The sequence below is a fragment of the Rattus norvegicus genome, chromosome 19 (assembly GCF_021556685.1).
Source record: "Rattus norvegicus strain SHRSP/BbbUtx chromosome 19, alternate assembly SHRSP_T2T, whole genome shotgun sequence".
Classification (NCBI taxonomy): domain Eukaryota; kingdom Metazoa; phylum Chordata; class Mammalia; order Rodentia; family Muridae; genus Rattus; species Rattus norvegicus.
In genome coordinates, this window is record NC_141552.1 from 27,694,952 (window position 1) to 27,714,850 (window position 19,899).

The 19,899-nt window shown below is 43.3% G+C and overlaps 1 protein-coding gene and 1 long non-coding RNA gene across 4 annotated transcripts in view; one reads left to right on the forward strand and one right to left on the reverse strand.

Annotated features, from left to right (window-relative positions):
• Positions 1-19,899, reverse strand: part of LOC134483411 (disks large homolog 5-like) — a 230,132-nt gene that overhangs the window by 109,195 nt on the left and 101,038 nt on the right. The gene's annotated exons all lie outside the window — the stretch shown is intronic.
• On the forward strand, positions 3,024-7,802 carry LOC147999320 (uncharacterized). 2 transcript variants are annotated; one of them, XR_015643942.1, is made up of 3 exons: positions 3,024-3,381; positions 4,225-4,384; positions 5,626-7,802. It is a non-coding gene; the product is annotated as an uncharacterized LOC147999320 (long non-coding RNA). The 2 variants fall into 2 exon arrangements; XR_015643943.1 differs by having other exon boundaries at positions 3,024-3,197; positions 5,406-7,802.

Below are 19,899 nucleotides of genomic sequence, written 5' to 3' on the forward strand. Positions count from 1 at the left end.
TTCCAATCCTGTCTGAGTGCATCATCAAGGGAATCCCAAGGGAAATCAGAAATGGGTTCTTGAAGCTGTTGCACAGGGCCAGTATAGACCTAAATACCACAGAGGAAACCTTGACTCTTATCACAAGGTACCATTCACCATCCCTCTTGTCACATAATTTATGGCAAGATGTCACCTCTCCTGACCTTAGCTTCTTCTCCTAAATGATGCTGAAGGGAAGATTTGGTGTCAAGGGGTCTGGATTCAAACCACACCAACACTGAATTCATGTAAATAGGTGTAGTTCATTGAATGCACACACCAATACAGTTCAACCAGAGCAACAGCTCACAACTGTGTACTGGACATTGCTATGGCCCAGCTCATTGCAAGACCCACATGGGCTCATGCACAAGTGCTGGAAATGCTGCTGTCTATGGCCCTGACTCAGGCCATTTTACACATAATTGTTCTTATTTTCCTGGATTCTAATGGGTCCTACGTGAAACTCATAGTTGGGGAACTTGTTAAGATTAACAAATCTCATAACATACAGAACATAACAGGGTATGTGACCAGCACCACACAGTTCAATGTCAGATTTTTTTGTTTTTCTTATTTGTTTCTTGGCATCCATGATGTGGAGGCATATTACAGAACAATAGGAAAGAGCTGGCTGCTGTGTAACAAATTTGCTGCTATTAAGGTAGGTACGGGGGCAAGATCTCAGCAGTAGCCCTTAAGATGGGAAGGAGATGATGTGTTTGATAACTGAAAGGAACTGCCTCAGCTGTGTTTCTCTGCCTGCTCAGTGCCCAGTCAACATCACTCTGTCCCTGAAGAGGAACTCAAGGTCTGCCCCCTGCTGCCTGTGAGCCAGGACTAGGCACAGAAAGGCAAGGCCACAGCACTGGTTTCCAATCCCTCAGTAATGCTGGATTTCCAATAATGTACTTGTATACACAAATACAGTGCGGTAAGATACAATAGATACTAATCATTTCTCATATAGGGCAGCAGTTGATTGACTACAACTAATTCTATTTAAGAAAAGAGAAAGAAACCTGGCTCTTGTGGAAATATACAAAGAAATATCTATGGTGGTGGGGAATGAATTCTGCCATGGACTGAACTCAGAAAAGAGGGGTTGGGAGAGGGATGCATGGTTAAATAGCCCACCAGGTTCACATTGTGTCAACTTGATTTAATCTAAGGACAAAGAAGTGGAGTTTCTCTGATCGCTTTCTTCTAATCCCTTTAAAGCATCACTGGGGTTTGAACTCAGAACTTCACACTTCTTGATGGGGCAACAATACTCAAGGAAGCTTGAGACTGTCATAGGCACAGTATTATGCTACATATACAGAGTAGAAAATACTAAGATGTTCAGATGGTGGTATCCATTTGTATGCACTCTTAATGTGGACCTAAGGAAAGAGAGAGATCAAGGTCCTTAGAATAGAAAGATCAGTTCCAGTTTTTTTTTCTACCATTCCAAACTGAACGGCTGGTAGGGAGAGAATGGTGGATAATCGAGAATTAGTAGATGATGCTTTGAATGAAGTGTGGGTTTCTGTGCTGGTTTTAGACAGGATCTCAAGTATCACATGTTGCCCTCTCCCTGGCTGGCCAGGTTCACTCTGAGCTCAGATGAACCTCCTTCCACTTTCCAATACATAGGCTTACAAGAGTGGCCTCCAAGGACTGTGAGGACAGCATTAGCCTTTGACAGTTGAGGTGTGTAACCCACAACTATAGTTTTAGCCACGTTTTCCCATATCTACCAGCTATTTCAGATTGTTGCTGTTAGATGCCTGACAATCAAGGACGCAGAAAAATACCGTGATAGAGAGCAAGGACATGGTGATCACATCCTTGCCTCTTCTGTATGTTCTGGATGAGGTTTGTTAAAATTCCAATATTGCAAAAATCTTTATATATGGCCCATCACATTAAGGGTCACTGTGCACTGTTCTATCTAAAATGGCCTAATCAGAACTGACTACCATATAACACTTCCTGCAATCTTCATATGAGAGAGAAGCTTGAGCTTTTTGTTTTGACTTTTTCTCTTCTCTTTCTTTCTTATTTTTTGCTATATAAGTTGCTATATGAATTTGCCCCCAAAATTTGAACTACGGAAGTGATCTATCAGTGTTAATGTGTGCATTCTATAAAGTATTCATTATTTACTATGATAGATGGTTTTGTGTTTGGTGGGGTGGCCATTTCCCAGTGTACAGGTGCTGGGACCTTGCTCTATCCACTTAATGGATAAGCACCATTTAGCCGTTTATGTGCATCCCCTATATCTCTTGACTATTTTATTTTTCTGATAAAAGCACATGATGTATCTTACTCAGGCCTGTGAGCAGTGCTCCTTTGGCAACATTGGTAAAGAGAAGAGAACCCCACAAGCAGCATGAGGTTCCCTTCAATCGTGGTCCCAATATTGCACTTTCCTCTGCCAACTGGTCTCCACACTTTTCCTAGCACCATAAAGACTTCAACTCTTTCTCCTAAGGAATATTCTGGCAATTGTCGATTGCTAAGCACATGACTTCATGAGTGTTCCCCTAATACACACCCATGTTGTAAACTACCATCCGGACTATTTCTTGATGTGATTTAAAGCACCTGTACATAATGAGACAAGAGAACTTTTGACTGCATATTCAAGCTGGTGTGAAATCTCAGGGAGTTTTAATGGCTAACATTGGTGAATGAGGACGATTTGAGTTAGGATGAGACATTTTGGGGCAAGATATGGAAGGAAACATTCATTTAGATGCATAGGGATTACTAAGGGTTTTATAATCAAGCCTTGAGGAAAATTTGGCTTTGGAAGCAGGAGATGCTCAGTGGCTCTGCCCCAGGAAAGTCTCCTGGAAAGGGCACCTCAGCTTATGCTCAGTACAGGGAGAACATTAGCAGGGAGGGAAAGTCTGCTCCCCATGACATCAGCTGTCCCTTCTTGGACATTCTATTGTCTCCTAGAGAGTTCTGGCATCCTCTGTGATGTCACCAGTGTTGTAGTGACAACCAGTGCCCTAGTTTCTCTCAGTCTGAGTCTGGCAGTTACAAGCTAAGACATGTTTTCCCATCTTCGCAAGCGTTTTGGGAGGGGGAATGTCGATTCTGGAGAGACTAGAGTGAAGGAGTCTGGCCTTTGTCTCAAAGTAATGATGGACAAAGACAGCACTTCTGGGGATTGTTTAGTAAGTTCTGGGCAGTATATTTTGAGCTTCCTGTCAGGGTGGCTGCAGGCTTAAGGTGACCTTTCTAGCCATGGGCCACAACAACTGGAGCATCTGAAAAGGAATTGAATTTCCATGAATATTACAATTTCTTAAAATCAAGGATTTCAGAATTTTAGTTTCCCATCCCCACTGGGAGGATATGGTAAGGCTAATGCTATTATACTGTGAACTCCTGGCCTTTATTTTTCAGTTCATTTGTTATGTTACATTGATATAAAAACACCATCAGGAGTCATGGAGAGTCCACCTTTTCTGAGTTTAGACAGGGCAGTAATGTATTTCACTATCATTGCTTCTTTAAATACAGTGGATATCTGACAGTAGGAACAGGGGGAGAATTGTGCTCCAGGCAATAACCTTATGTTCTTAGACCTTCTCTGATTTCTTCTAATTGCAGGGTCATCCTTAGCTTTATATATTAGAGGTTGTGTGTTACAAACATTTTTCTAAAATACCAAAACTATTTGGAACGTGTAGACCAAGATTCAGCCTGTAACCCATTGGCACTTCCGGGGTTTGGTATTTCAAATAGGGGAATTGATAAGTGTGTTGACCATGTCCTCCCTGGAAATGCGTTTTAAATCCAAAGATATTGGCCTAGAATATCAGGGTAGGACATCTGAGTGTCTCCAATCACTCAAGTCTTGTGGATGGTGAATTTATCATCTGAGTTCTGAAACCACAGGGGTGAGGGTCCTGAACCAGCTGTACCCTGTTCAGCTGATAATATCCAGGAGAAGCCATCTTTGTGGTACATGTAAGCACGTGATGTCCGGCATAGGGAACACCTGGCTGCTTACAACTCTTGGTCTCTATAGAGTAGTGGGAGAACTGAGATCCACTGAGGAGGTCTCTTAAGCATAGACCAATCCCCTAGCAGTGACACTGGGTTCCAGGCTTGTTCTCCTGTTTAGGCCTCACTGTGGTCTATGTACACTCTATGCATTCTCCCCATGCAGGTTCACTTGTGTTCTTCTACCTACAGACGCTGGGAGAGAAACATCATCCCCTGGAACTGAGCTAAGCAAGAAGCAGGCCAAGAAGTAAAATAAGAGGTGGATTTAAGAGCTGCAGCTCATTACAGAGGAGCGAAACGACCTGAGAGATCGCCTGATGTTTGTGACAGAGAGATCCATGAAGAACAGGTATGAATCGCTCCAAACGCTCTTGTTCCATTCCTGGGTGTTCAATGTCACCTTCATCTTATCCTTTTAAGGTTTTGGGTTCTAGAAAGCTGTGTCTCTGTAACGACCCATTTTTAAACCTCACCTCCCATATAGAGGAGATTCAGAACCTGACCCTTCCTGAGGAGCGAGATGGAAAATGTACTCATCTGCTTCCATTTATTGAAAAGCAGAACTTGTGGTCTGAATGAAGAATTCGGGGATAAAGTCAGGGAGAGTGAGTGTCTAGTGTGCATTTGCAAAGCCCTTGACAGATGGTGGCTTTGCAAGATTGTAATTGCAGTGAGTTTATGGTGAGTCTCTGTACGTGCTAGGCAGGGGACTGAGTGCTGGAAGATCCAGGCAGCAGCCTGAGGGGCCTGGTCCCAAACTGTTCATCTCAATGCTTGACTAGAAGGTCTCAGGCTCAGGCCTGTTTGTTATTGTCTGTGTGTCTTGCCCTCTGAGACAGCAATGGTGCATGCAATTTCTCCTGGTTGTCACAGTGCTGTCTGTTTCCATATTTCTCTTTCTCTTTCTCTGACTCTGTTTACATTTCTCTTATTTGTGGCTGTGTCTCAGTCTGTGTATGTTCATGTGCACACATCCAAATGCATATGTACAACATTTATATGTTTATATTTCCCTCCAAATTTGAGTCTACGTGTCTATGTCTTGGCCTGAGTATTTACCCATGCTACACTTTCATGGAGGTGTGAGTGCTTTGTTCTGGGAGCCCCACTGTCAACAGCACAATTATTTGACTGTGTGGTCACATTTGTCTGTAAAGTTGTATCCATTGGGCAGATTATTATTTTGTGGCCAGATGTGATCTCTACTCCATAATTATGTGTAATGCCTGTCTCTACACTATTAGTTATTCAGAATGAATAATTCTTGTTGTCAAAGCAGGAAAAATCAAATCACATTTTCTGGGTGTGTAGGGGAGTGCCCGGAAGAGCTGTGGCTGAGGCTTTTGATAACATAACTGTCTTGGCTCCAGGTCCAGTCTTCTGTATTGAACAATGGGAGCCAGGAAACCCTCCATCTGGATGCTGAGCTTCCGGTGTCCTGGCCCCAGAATAACGTTTCTGAAGCTGAAGAAGATCCCAATATATAGAATTCAGAAGGTGTCCTTCCAGGGCTGGGGTAGTACAGGACCCACCCTGAGTTCATATATTCCTAAATGCTGATGTTCATTGGATTCTATCATTTGGGGCCAGGCCACACTTCAGGCCAAATCCATATTATGAAGACCTGGAGAGAATGGAGGAGGCGGTCATGTCAATTCTGCACAACTTAGAGATGGAGAACACTGAGATCCATGAGAACAGCCATAAGCTGAAGAAGGAGATTACCTTCTCTACGTAAGTCCTGGTCAGAAAGGCTATCACCTGTGGAATGGCCATTTCTGATTTCTTTGTTCTGGATTGGACGGTCTTCAGCTATGAGTCTATCTCTTGTGCTGTTTACACATCAGTGTGCCAGGGTCATTAGGACTCAGCTTTCAGTTCCACAAAAGAGTGTGCCTCATCCCAGGATTGTCTAGGCATCTTCATAAGGCTCTAGATAGAACAGCACTGATTGAAGTCAGCAGAAGGTTATTAGGCTGAACGGGGCCTCTGGTGTCATACCAGGTTTTACAAGACTCAGTGTGTGGACCACATGGTTAGAATGACCTTCTCTTGGTTCTACTGACCTCCTTTGAGGGTGTTTGCCCACTCCTAATTGATGTTGCCCCCGTGCATTGGGCTTTCATGGATAGTTGTAGACCCATGTTCTTTTTGAGAGATTTGGACCCTATTGATGCTTGGGCCATCAAAAAAATTTCTTCTTCCCTGAATTGGCTGTTTCCTGTTTCTGCAGCAGCCTTATATGTATCAAGATGTATTCTACGTCTTCATGGGTATATGGGTTCTAGGGTTGTTAGTGGAACTTGGAAGTAGGAATGGGAGAAAGGGGCAGCAAGATCTTACTATGCAGAATGTATTTCCAGTAACCTGCTCAGCCGCTCCAGATGGAGAACACATGTATGAAGAACTTCGTCACATCTATGCAGGAGAGCAAGGTGGTACAGATTGATTGTGCACTGATACAGAAATATTTGATTGAATTGAACAAGAATGATAAATATGAATAGGAGATGACCAGAAACCGCCAGACCCCAGCAATATCTGGTAGGAATAAGCAGCTGTGTGAGCTTAACAATATCTGATACCATTTTCCAATTTCATACATCTTTGCTTTCCCCTACAATCTTTCTAATTTACACTCCCAACGAGCCAACCATGGCCTGTAATGGAATTGTTCATTGCTCTGTCTATGTACAAGTATTCTGGGAAGTTAACCACTTTTCAGAAACTGAACTATTGGCAAGTATATTTTGCTTCTCTTTTTGAAGCTGCAGTCCACAAATGGTGACAGATGAATAACATATCATATTATGGCATGACTGTGTGATATGCTATGTAGAGTTTTGAACAAGGTCTTGGTCCTGTGACAAATGACATTTTGTGGTCATGTGACCTCCTAGGTAGGAAGCACCTTTGTGGGATAAGAACCAATTGCAAATGTTGAATTCATCCTTGTCATTGACTTTTATCTTGGTGACATATGGACATCTCCTTTCTTCCTGCAACCCAATGAGGTCTCTTCCCATTGCCCTGTTCTTGGTTTGCACTGGTATAAGTCTGGGTCCCAGATTGGCAGCCCACATCACTGTGAGGCTTGCTGGAGATTTTCCCTGCCCGCAGAGTTAACAACAATGATATTAGTTAAAAGGTCCAGGTCGACTGTCCAATAGAACTGAGGTGGTAGAAGGCAGCATTCTGACAGCTGGCTAGCATTTCCCCACCAAATCAGTGTCTGAAAAACTGCCTTCCTCTCCCAGGTCTCAGAAAGTGCAAGACTGCTGGAATTGGACACGGACCAGGAAGAGGACTCCTGAAGAATAAGTTGCTTTCTCAGGAGTCCCCTGCTGACAAACATCCTGACTATTAACAACATGTTTTGGATGAATATTCTTCCTCATAGTTAATTTGTCATTGCTTAGAGACCCTAAATTTATATATCACTAAGCCAGCCTGACTGATTGAGGTCTTACTCACTTTCCTCTTTAGAAATCACCACTTGAGAGACAACTTGGGGGACCGCCTTTCATTATGTATGCTAGAGGAGAAAGAGCAATACATCTGTGCTTCTAAATGTTTGTTAAGAATATGATGTTTAGAAATATTTTGTTATGATTTTCATTGAAGTTTTCTATTTGTTGTTTCATAGTTATATGCTCTTGTTATTATTTTTCATTTTTAAAATACTTTTAAATATTTATATTAATTCATTTTAATCCTGTTTTGTTGTAAATTGTATTTCTTATCAATAAAAATTGATTTTAATCTCTTGACTCTTAAGACCATCATACTTATTCAAGGGTTCTTTCTGCTCCTGTGGACTTAGAACTGACAGCTGGAGATGGATCTCTGCATGTTCCAGGGAGCCTTGGCTAAATAGTGAATTCAAAGCCAGCAAGGGGTACCCAGTGTGAAGTGTCTTCTGTGTGGATAATGTGGCTGTCTCTCAGATGCACACTTTACTATGTAATCACTGCCATACTTTACCCATACTGTCATGTGTTCTGCTCACCTTAACATATAACAGTCTGCAGCTCACATTCATTGTTGACCCTGTGCCCCACATATTGAGTAATATACACTCATTGCTGTACAGCTACAGAAAAATTGACAACATTCTCAAAGGAATACAGAAGTCATCCTAATGGAGAACCATGTGCTTCAGCTTTTCTTGCAATACAGCATCGATATTTACCCCAGAGATTATGACCTTCAATGTCATGCTGGGAAACAGGTTTTGACAGATGCTCTTGTCCTTGACCAGAAGTATGCTGTGTTTTTATTGATGTAGATTAGACTTAGTTTTATCATTTATGTCAATGGGTCTTTTTTTCTACAGTCTGTCTGTGGCCTGTCCTGGGTGAATTTCCCTCATAGTCCAAAGGAAGGAATCCCATTCCCCGTTGTATATTATTGTTAGGGACCACGTGGTTCCTCTGAGAGAACAGCCGATGCTCTAACCTGTGAGTCGTCACCACAGCTTCTTCAGGTGGCTTTTGTCTTTCCAGGGCATGTGCTATATTAGGTGGACAGGATCACCTCCAATTAAATGGAGAGATCTCAGGAGATGTGTATTCACAGGAAACTTACTGAGCTGTGCCTGCTCAATGTGCTAGGTTGTCAGGCATCCCTACAGGGCTCTGGTGTTCCCACTGCTCATTGTGGGTCAGGATCATCCTCCAGCATCACTTAGTGTCCATATTAGAGCAGATCTTTCACCTATTATCAATGAGGACCATGTATATTATTCACATCTGATAAAATACAGAATAGAAACTAACTTGCTGTAGGCCAGCTTGGCATAATGAATTCTTTTGATTGTTAGCAAGAAACTTATCTTTATCTAAGCAGTTTAGGGAGGAACCTCAAGGGCATCCATAGTGAATGCAGCCTACAGCTGTGAACACAGGTTTCTTTTGGAGAGCAGGCCTGTGCAAGCCCAGAACCGAGGTGGGACAGTTCAAGCTACCCTTTTTCCATGACCAATCTCGGATCACATTAAGACAGTATTTCTTCCAGGTGATGGATTTCCAATTTATGGAATTGAACTAACTTACTGAGAGTGGAGGTGACTCAGAGAGTTAATGTACAGAAGGAATAATCCAGAATGTCCACAAAAGCTTGCTGTCACCCCAGGGCTTTTAAAAGCTCAGCACCTAGAGAACTAATGTAGTCTTTGGTTATTCTCAAGCTTAGGTCTTCTACTCATTATAAGCTGACCATGACACAAAAAGAGTCATCTGTGTCACAATAGAAACTAGTTGTCACTAGATTAACACCACACTATCATATCACTACCGTGTTTGAGGTTCTCAGTTACTATCTAAGAACCTGGAGGTGGCCTGGGTCTTGCTACACATACCCATAATTTATGTCCACATTGTCAGCTGAGAGTCTTCATACAGCCTGCTCTGTAATTTTGTAGAAGATTAATAGTGTTCTAGTGAGCACAATGTGATTAGGAAATCAGGGGATCCCAGGAGCCTCTCTGACTTCTAGCCCTCCATGCACTGTCAGATGCAGCCAGAGGACAAGGGGCTGTCGGTTCCAGGACTCTCCACATCCCTGCTGGGGTGCCATGCCCAGCCTGGAGAGTGAGGGTCGGTCCTGCTGTCCCCAGTCCCTCATGCCCAGAGCCTATCCACTGGCTGGCTGGGCTTGGCTTTCCTGTGCCTGGCCCTCCTTTGCCCATCCCTGCCCTGCCTTGACCTGTCCTGTTGACTCTCACTACTTAGGCCAAAGAATTTGAGATTTGGGCTCCCTGGCCCTGCACTCAGAGCCTCTGGGAAGCAAGGAGACCCAAAGGGACAGACCCCAGGCCTGGCCCTGGACTCCTGCATCTCCCCCTACCCAGAGGTGTATTCCACAGTTCTCCACTCCAAGTTTAGTTTCAGGGACCCCAGCAGGTGGCGTTCTTTGCTGAGCCTCACATGTGAGCCTGGGATAGTGGTGGGATGTAAAGTGCTGGAAGTCTTTCAGAAAATTCAGGCTTTTCTCAAACTCTCTGACCATCCAGTGCCCTCCCTGGTTCACCCACCCTGTGGAAGGTGGGAATCCACTTTTCAATGTCCTGTGTGACTTTCCCTGCAGACTGGGCTCTCCTGCAGGAGATGCTTTCACATGCTTCTTTAAAAGCACCTGTTCCTCAGACTTAGATCAGCTGTGAAAACAGGCTTCTTCAAGTCAGTGTGCGAGCTCCCCCTCCCAGCTCAGAGCTGCAAAACCATAGGATCCTCCATCCCCAGTGCTGGATGGGTCCCCCAAAGGACTTAGAGCAAAGTGCCCCTTCTGAGAAGTGACCTTAGAACAGAAAGTCCAGAAGTGACAGTCAACCCCCAAGTGCTTCTTCCAGGAGAAAGTACCCAGCTGTCCCTTTGAAACAGTGGTGGCTCCCACATGACCCAGTTCTGTGATTGGAGAAGATTTTCTGGTATTTAGTTGCCCAGTCACAGTGGGGATACATTCTTGATCCATGCTCATTCCTACAAGAAAAGGTCCTCCTCCCCACCCAGGCCTTGAGTTGAACCCAGGTACTTAAAGATCAACGGACCAGAGAGAACAGAATGCAGTCCAGGGGAGAGGAGAGGCCAGAATGATCTTAAAGCAGAGAAAAGCCCCATATCGGCCATCTAACAACTTTAGGGTTTGTGCATATTGTGTACTTCAGAACCTTAAGGTCACATTTTCTGATAACACTGTTAGGAGAAGCAGAAGTCTACTGTGGGTGGGATTGTCCCAAGCAGGGAGGGGATCTGACTCTGCAGGCCTGGCCACCCTCTGTGTTCTCCTTAAAATAACTGTTGGTCAGCTGTCAATCTGAAGTGAGAATTGTTTTTTGTCAACTCAAACGGATGACATTTCAAGTCTCACACACTATGTGACTTTACACACAGGGGACTTGAACTTACTTCTAGAGAAGTGACTATGGGCCGTCAGAGGGAAACCATTCTTGACTTTAGCATTCTGTCTGTATAACAGTCTACAGGGACTGGCTTCCTGGACAGACATGTTCAAGCAGACTCACATTGTTATGGGGAAAACATGAGGCAAGAAATGTCCTGGGGACAGTGATTTCAGATTGTGCCTTTAGCCAGGAATCTCTGTTGTCCTTAAGGCCTGCTAAAACATGTAACTAGTTCAGGGCATCTCTGGTCTGACAACTGTTCCGGGTTCTCCTGAGAAGAAGGCCTTACTTTAAAAGTATTTCACAGAGCAATGTTTCTCAACCTGTGGGTCGAGACCCCTTCCCAGGCCCTTTTTTTTCTGATACTTTGCCTATCAGATATGTTGCATATTATGACTTACAAGAACAGCAATATTAGTTACAAAGTCGCAATGAAATAATTTTATGGTGGGGGTGACCACAGCATGAAGAGCTGTATTAAAGCGTTTCATCATTAGGAGTGATTTGAGCCACTGCCATAGAAGCTGACACATGGGAGCACACTCCTCAGATGAGTAGAGACCCATGGCAAGGGATACCGTGTCACACCCTAGAACCCAGAGGCAGAATCTATCCCAGGAGTCTGTGGGTCACCTTGTCTTAAATTCTCCCAGGGTCAAGAATAGCATTGATCATCTCAGCAGAGTCAGCTTTCACAGCCACATCAGGCCCATGTCTTCCCTTACAGAGAAGGATGTGGGTCTGAGTGACAGACAGTGAGACTGAGGGGACCCTGAATCTCATTTGCTTTGAGCTGTGGTTTCTTCACCTGTAAAATGGACGTGTTTCTGCTGAATTGGGTTGTTGTGGAGATTAACAGAACATACAACCTGCTCAGTGTCTGCCTGGCATGGACACCTGCTGGTTAAATGGAAGTTGTCCATGGTGATGCATTTAAAAGAAGAATCTCTAGCCCCATAGTGTTAGATCCCGGGTTGTGGGGAGCAGGTGTGGCGGCAATCCCAAGATGGCGCCCGGGACTGCTGCCAAGTCTTATGACTAGCACCTGAGTTCCTCATACATCCAAAAGTAAGCCACGCCCATCGTGAGAGCTGCGCAGGCGCACCATGACACAAGATCAGGCCATTTGGCATGGACCTATGAACTGAGACTATGTAGACTGGACTGATGGGGTGTGGTTACTGGTTTTTTAGTAGGGAGTGTCCTTGGGGGTAGGAGATTGCTGCTTGCATGCAGAAAGAAAGGTTCCTGAATAAACTGCTTTGAGAAGAACTTCGTGGTGTCTCTCCTATCTGCAGGACGGAGACGGAGACGACACCGGTGCCATACAGGTATTGTAAGCATTTTGTGACTCTACGACCACCTCAGATTAAACCCGAAGGCTCTTGTTTTAAATTAAAAAAAAAAAAAGAATCAAGTATAAATTACTAATATGAAAAAATCATAGTCAGAATTGAGGTAATTCCTGTGAAGACATGTAGTTTTTCATTCTTTTCTCCTTGAGGACTTCTCAAGTGTCTTTCCAAAATGTGATGGCCACACAAATGGTTCCCAGTGGGTGTGATCTCTCTGTCCATGGGCCTGCCCAAAAGCTGCAGAGCCAATGTGTTGTTTTACAACACAAAATTCCAGACATTAAGTTTACCAATGAAGCTCAGGAATCAGATGCTGAAGTCAAGTAAAGCTCCCAACTATCCTTCCTAATTCACTGACCTCTCAGAAGAAGAGCATTCTTGTTCCCTCTGCACACTTTCTTAAAAATCCTTCAATTCAAAGACTTTCCATTGCACTAGTCATCTTCATTTCCTTTCAAGACATGCCTTGATCTCCTCTGGACCTAAGTGCACGTTTTACCTTTGCAATGAAGGTGTGTAGTAGGTGAGTCATATGGTAATAAAGTCCATGTTTGCAGTAAACAAACAACTTTTTCTTTAAATGTCTGTGCCATGGCAATGCTATACCACACACTAGTTTTTCACTAAATAATACATTCATAGAGATCACCGTGTGATCTAATATTTTGTAACATAACTTAGTAATGTTCTCTCTATTATAGAAATCAAGTTCTTTCATGTGTATTCTGGTCTTTTTCTGTCATGTCTGAGTACATCATCATGGGAATCCCAAGGAACATCAAATCTGGGCTTTTGAAACTGTTGCATGTGGCCAACTGGGAATCAAAACCACCCAAGAGACTACTGATACTTGACACACATCAATTCCACTCCCTATTTCATATAGTTTATGGGAAGAGGTCACCATTGCTGACCATGTCTCATTATCCAACGTGCTACTAAATAGAACAGTTGGGGTAAAGGAGGTCACCCACAAAGCACAAAACACCCATCTCAGATAAACATGTATGGTTCATTGAATCTAAACATCAATGAATTTCAGGACACAATTAAATGTCGAAACCTAAGGATAATAGATAGTGAAGAGAATTAAGATTTCTAGTTCATAGGTCCAGTAAACACCTTCAACAAATCATAGCAGAAAACTTCCATAAGGTAAAGAAAGAAAAGACCATAAAGGTACAACAAGCTTACAGAACATCAAATTAATTATACCAGAAAGAATTCCTCCATTCACACAATAATTAAAACACTAAATGCACAGATCAAAGAAAGAACATTAAAAGGGGTAAGGTATTGAAGAGCTAAATTTCAAAAAGTCAGTCACAAACAAAGTGCTGACATGCCTGAGAGAATTTGAGATAGGGTACACCGACCCGGCTATCAGCCCCCAAGGACACTGGCCATCTGGAGCCACCCCCTCCCCTTCCTTCACTCCCTGAGGATGAGTCATCCCCCTGCTGAGTGAGATGAGTCACCCTACCCACATTGCTGAGATGCTAGATTACACGTATTCTCTGCTGATGTAACTCCGCACTAAAAGTAACTGTGCACCATTTGAATCAGCCAATCATGTGTAACAGCGCGAAATCCCCTGGCTTTCCCTATATAAACCCCTGCCTTTAGAGGCTCGAGGTCGGCTCCGTGAGATACGTGTCGGCCCGAGATCTTGTTAATAAAGCTATCTCTTGTTGTTACATCAAGATCGGCTATGCGTGTTTCCTGGGGCAAGCCATAAGGAGACTGGAGCGAGAGTCTCCCCAAATTTGGGGTTCTTTCAGTATAAACATCCAGTAACAAAAAAAATTCAGACATATATGAATTACACCAGACTTCTCAACAGAGACTCTAAAGGTCAGAAAATCTTGGGCAGATGCAATGCAGACCCAGGCTCCTATATCCAGCATAATCCTCAATCTCCATAAATGGAGAAACCAAGATATTTCTTGTCAAAACAAATTTAATGAATAATTTTTTTTTTCCGGAGCGGAGGACCGAGCCCAGGGCCTTGAGCTTGCCAGGTAAGCGTTCTACCACTGAGCTCAACCCCAACCCTACAAAACCAAATATAAACAATACTTTTCTCTAAGAAAGCACAAAAGAGGATAATAGAAGGAAAACTCCAAGACAATAAACTAAACTATACCCAAGAAAAACCAAGAAATTAATCATCTCTCAATAATTTCAAAAAAGAGAAGCACACAAACATAATTTCACCTATAACCAGAAAAAGAAGAGAATGCAGCAATCATTGGCTTTAATATCTGACCAGATCCTCTTTCCCTAATCCCCAAGCTTCTAGGGGCCAAACTGCCAGCCAAAGTGTATGCAAGGATGCTCTATGGTTCAAGGTGAGGCCTATTGCCCCACCAAAGGCAGATCCTAGAGGTGTGAGGTGGGGATGGATATGTGTGGGTGCAGGAGCACTGTCACATAGGCAAAGCTGAGCAGAAATGGAATGTAAGGTTTGATGAAGGGAGTGTGGAAAGTAGGACAATATTTGAAATGTAAATAAATAAAATAACTAATTAATAAAAAATAGCCAAAAATAAAATAACAAGTAAAAAGGTAAATGAAAATTAAACCAAACCAAACAAACAAACAAACAAAAACTCCTGTAGTGCATTGGCCTAATGCTGCTTGTATTTTAATGCTAATTTGTAGAACTCAAGACTGGTTAACCCCAAATAACTGACCCTGCTCCCAGTTAACTGTGATTATAAAGAAGCCAACAGCCAACAGCTGCACAGCAGAGAGATGGGGGAGGTGAGCTTTGAGGGCTTTGCTAGAGAGGATCATGAGGAGGGAAGGAGGAGGAAGAAGCTGCCATAGAATAAAGGAAGAACATGTGTGATGGAGAGGAGAGAGGAAGAGGACAGCAGCCATGGTTAAGGGAGAGGAGAGCCTGGTCCTGAGGGCTGTCCAAGGGGAACAAAAACAGTCAAGATGCTACACAGTCAGTAAGAGCAGCTCTCAGGCGAGCAGAGATCAGCAGAGACCCCAGACCAACAAGCTACTCAAGCATAACTCTATCCAAACTCCCTCTCAATATCCTGTGTCCTCCATGGGCCTGGCCTCAGCATGTGTCCTGCGTCAGCACATGTGTCTGTCTCAGCTGACATCACTCTGCCCATCAGCCCGAGTTCAAGGAAACAGCGAGAAACCACACAGCCCACCAGAAGGGTTTTTGCTGTGGTTCTATGAAGTCCCAACAAATGCAGCTCAACTACAGAATGCAAGGCAGACCAATGCATGTGTGTCCTTAGTGCAGAACCCTTCATCACATGTCCTTTCACATGTGTGCTTTAGCAGAACATCCTTTTACCTGCATCTGCCTCAGTGAAACATTCCTTCACACATCTGCCTTAGCCTTTCACCTGTGTCCACATCAGGGAACCACTCCTTCAGGTGTAGAATTTCTCAAGATTAGCAAACTGCATACAGAACATTCAGAACAAAACAAGGTGTGTGGTCAGCATGTCCTTGAGCCAAGTCCCTTCTCCTCGTCAGTGACAGCAGACTTGTTACAGCAACAATATGAAATGGCTGGCAGGCATGGAAAAAAATGTCAAAGGTATTCTGGGGGATGTCACACCGTACCAGCCAGCAGGTCAACTGAATTTTTAAGTTTTGATGTTACAAGTGAATATACTTGACCTTCAAAAACTGAGAGAGCCCATTATAATATGAACTATATAAACTAGGCCAAGACCGCCTCTAGGGCAAAGGCCCTTAGCCTGTGGGTCGTGACCCACACAGGGTCTCCTATCAGATAGTTTACACTACAATAAAGATTCATTACAGTAGCAAATTTACAGTTGTGAAGTAGCGACAAAATAATTTGTAGTTGGGGTCACCACAGCTTGAGGAACTGTTCTAAAGGGTTGAGGCCATAGGAAGGTTGAGAAACACTGCTCTAGGAAATTATGTTTTCTTTCTCTTTCATATTTTTCAGACAGAATCTCAAATTGTAGCTGAGGTTGGCTTGGCTTGGAACACGTGTGTAGTTCATGCTGGCATCAGACTTATGGCAATTCTCCTGCTTCAGCCTCCTACTCAGGAGCCTACCAGGGTGAGATCCCAACCACGGGTAACGTGATTGCTGTTCTTGGTTGTCAACTTGAGTGTACCTGGAATTAACTAATGCCAAATGGCTTGACGCCCTGTGAGGGGGATATCTCTCTCTCTCTCTCTCTCTCTCTCTCTCTCTCTCTCTCTCTCTCTCTCTCTCTCTCTCTCTCTCTCCTTCCGTCTTTCTTTTTTCGTCTCTTCAACCCCCTCCTCTTGGTCCTCCTCCTCTTCTTTGTTCTTTTTGAGACAGGGTTTCCCTGTGTAGCTCTGGCTGTCCTGGAATTCATTTTGTAGACCAGGCTGGCCTTGAACTCAGAGATCCACCTGCCTCTACCTCCTGGATGCTGAGGCTAAAGGCATAAGCACCATTGGATTTTTTTTCTTAATTAAATTTTCTGAAGCAAGAAGACCGACTTGTAATCCAAATCTTGGAGATCAGAAGATAAATCTTTAATTCAGATCTTTTGAGATGGAAAGGCCCACCTCTAATCTGGACCACACCTTCTTTTTTCTTTTTATTTTTTTCATCTTTATTAACTTGAGTATTTCTTATTTACATTTCGATTGTTATTCCCCTTCCTGATTACCAGGCCAACATCTGTCAACCCTTTCCCCTCCCCTTCTATTTGGGTGTTCCCCTCCCCATCCTTCCCCGATAAGCGCCCTCCCCCCAACAATCATGTTCACTGGGGGTTCAGTCTTTGCAGGACCAAGGGTTTCCCCTTCTGCTGGTGCTCTTACTAGGCTATTCATTGCTATGTATGCAGTTGGAGTCCAGGGTCAGTCCATGTATAGTCTTTGGGTAGTGGCTTTGGTTGGAATTGTTGTTCATATGGGGTCTTAACCCCCTTCAAGCTCTTCCAGTCCTTTCTCTGATTACTTCAACGGGGCCCCGTTCTCAGTTCAGTGGTTTAATGATGGCATTCAGCTACGTATTTGCCGTATTCTGGCTGTGTCTCTCAGGAGAGATCTACATCCAGTTCCTGTCGTCTTGCACTTCTTTGCTTCATCCATCCTATCTAATATCTGTATAGGTATGGGCCACATGTGGGGCAGGCTCTGAATGGCTGTTCCTTCTGCCTCTGTTCTAAACTTTGCCTCCCTATTCCCGGCCAAGGGTATTCTTATTCCCCTTTTAAAGAAGGAGTGAAGCATCTGCATTTTGGTCATCCTTCTTGATTTTCATGTGTTCTGTGCATCTAGGGTAATTCAAGCATTTGGGCTAATATCCACTTATCAATGAGTGCATACCATGTGTGTTTTTCTGTGATTGGGTTACCTCACTCAGGATGATATTTTCCAGTTCCATCCATTTGCCTATGAATTTCATAAAGTCATTGTTTTTGATAGCTGAATAATATTCCATTGTGTAGATGTACCACATTTTCTGTATCCATTCCTCTGTTGAAGGGCATCTGGGTTCTTTCCAGCTTCTGGCTAAATAAGGCTGCTATGAACATAGTGGAGCATGTGTCTTTGTTATATGTTGGGGCATCTTTTGGGTATATGCCCAAGAGAGGTATAGCTGGATCCTCAGGTAGTTCAATGTCCAATTTTCTGAGGAATCTCCAGACTGATTTCCAGAATGGTTGTACCAGTATGCAATCCCACCAACAATGGAGGAGTGTTCCTCTTTCTCTACATCCTGGCCAGCATTTGCTGTCACCTGAGTTTTTGATCTTAGCCATTCTGACTGGTGTGAGGTGAAATCTAAGTGTTGTTTTGATTTGCATTTCCCTTGTGACTAAAGATGTTGAGCATTTCTTTCGGTGTTTCTCAGCCATTCGGCATTCCTCAGCTGTGAATTCTTTGTTTAGCTCTGAGCCCCATTTTTTAAATAGTGTTATTTGTCTCCCTGTGGTCTAACTTCTTGAGTTCTTTGTATATTTTGGATATAAGCCCTCTATCTGTTGTAGGATTGGTAAAGATCTTCACCCAATCCGTTGGTTGTTGTTTGGACCACACCTTCTGCTGGCAGCTCATATCAAGGACATGGAAGAAGGAAGTTTGCTATATTAATTTGCCTACTTCTTCAGGATTCCTGCATGTACTGAAGAGCAGCTGAAATATCCAGCCTTATGGGGTCCAGGAGTTGCCCCATAAACCAGACAAACTGTGACCTCACTTAGAGAGGGATGGTTTTTTGAATGCCCACCCTAAGACTGATCATCAGAGACGTAGCTGAGAATTTGTCAGGCTAGGACCCTGAGCATTTTTCTATATCAGTTTATAAAGCCTAAAACTGTGAGCTCATAGGCAGGTGCTGGAAGCGCTGTCTGGTTGTCAGCCCTGACTCAAGCCATTTTAGACAACAAAGGTTCATACTGACTTTTTATCTGTTTAAAGATTTATTTATTTATATATAAGTACACTGAAGCTGTCTGCAGACACACCAGAAGAGGGCATCAGGTCTCATTACAGATGCCTGTGAGCCACCATGTGGTTGCTGGGATTTGAACTCAGGACCTCTGGAAGAGAAGTCAGTGCTCTTAACCATGGAGTCATGTCTGCAGCCCTCATATGGACCTTTAATTTTATTGGTCCTATATGAAGCTTATAATTATGAAATTTAAGATTAAGAATATTAATAAAAAATAATGCTTATGCCAATATTACTCTGGGACTGGTATACCAACTCCATTCAGGCTGTGTAAGGTCATCTCTTTTCCTCCTATTTAATTTTATAATTTGTCATTTCAGGGTATGGTAAACTCTTTCAACAAAAGCTTGTCCTTGTGGATGGTATTCTATACCAGTAATATGTACAATATGATATCATTGACAAAATGGTTTTTTTTTTTTTGCTCTGATTGGTATTTTTATTTCTCCTTTACAAGTTCCACATAATAGAAAAAGGCTTTTTGATAACATTGTTATCTTTGCTGGAAATGATCATATAATCATTTTAAACAGCACAAATGTGCACATACAGGACTGAGGTTTCTGCAGCCTGTAAACACCTCTGTGGGTTTAACAAGGAAAAAAAGCAATTAACTGACAATTCAACTGTAACTCTTAGAAAAACACCGGTTTCCTTACCAAGCACGAGTGTCCTGTACAGGGACCTATCATCCCAGATGGCAATGAGTTCAAGCCTAGGGCAGCCAGGAGCAGTTCCCCACACCAGCTCAGAAGACCCTCCCCACCCAGCACTTCTTCCAAGTGCTCCTTAATCTCATCACTGGTGACAGCAGTCACCCCAAAAGAGGACAGAGTTGCAGACACAGTAGTTGTGGTTCCAGAGTGTTGTGTGCGGCATTTCACATCCAGCGTCTCAGGAACGTGTCCATGCAAGCATGCGTACCATTCTTTAGACTGCTCCCCTCATTTCTCGAGTGAGGGGACCAGGCCTTCCTAATTCACTTTAGGTGCCTGGAATAACAAAGTATTTCACCAGAAGGGGTGTAAGCAGTGCTATCTGATAAGAATAGGAAGAAGGAAAAAGCAGATATCTTAAAGAAAACGTGTGTTCTACTCACACTAAAATATCAGACCAATGCACAATATACTGCAAAACTGTAACACAATGCGGACAAA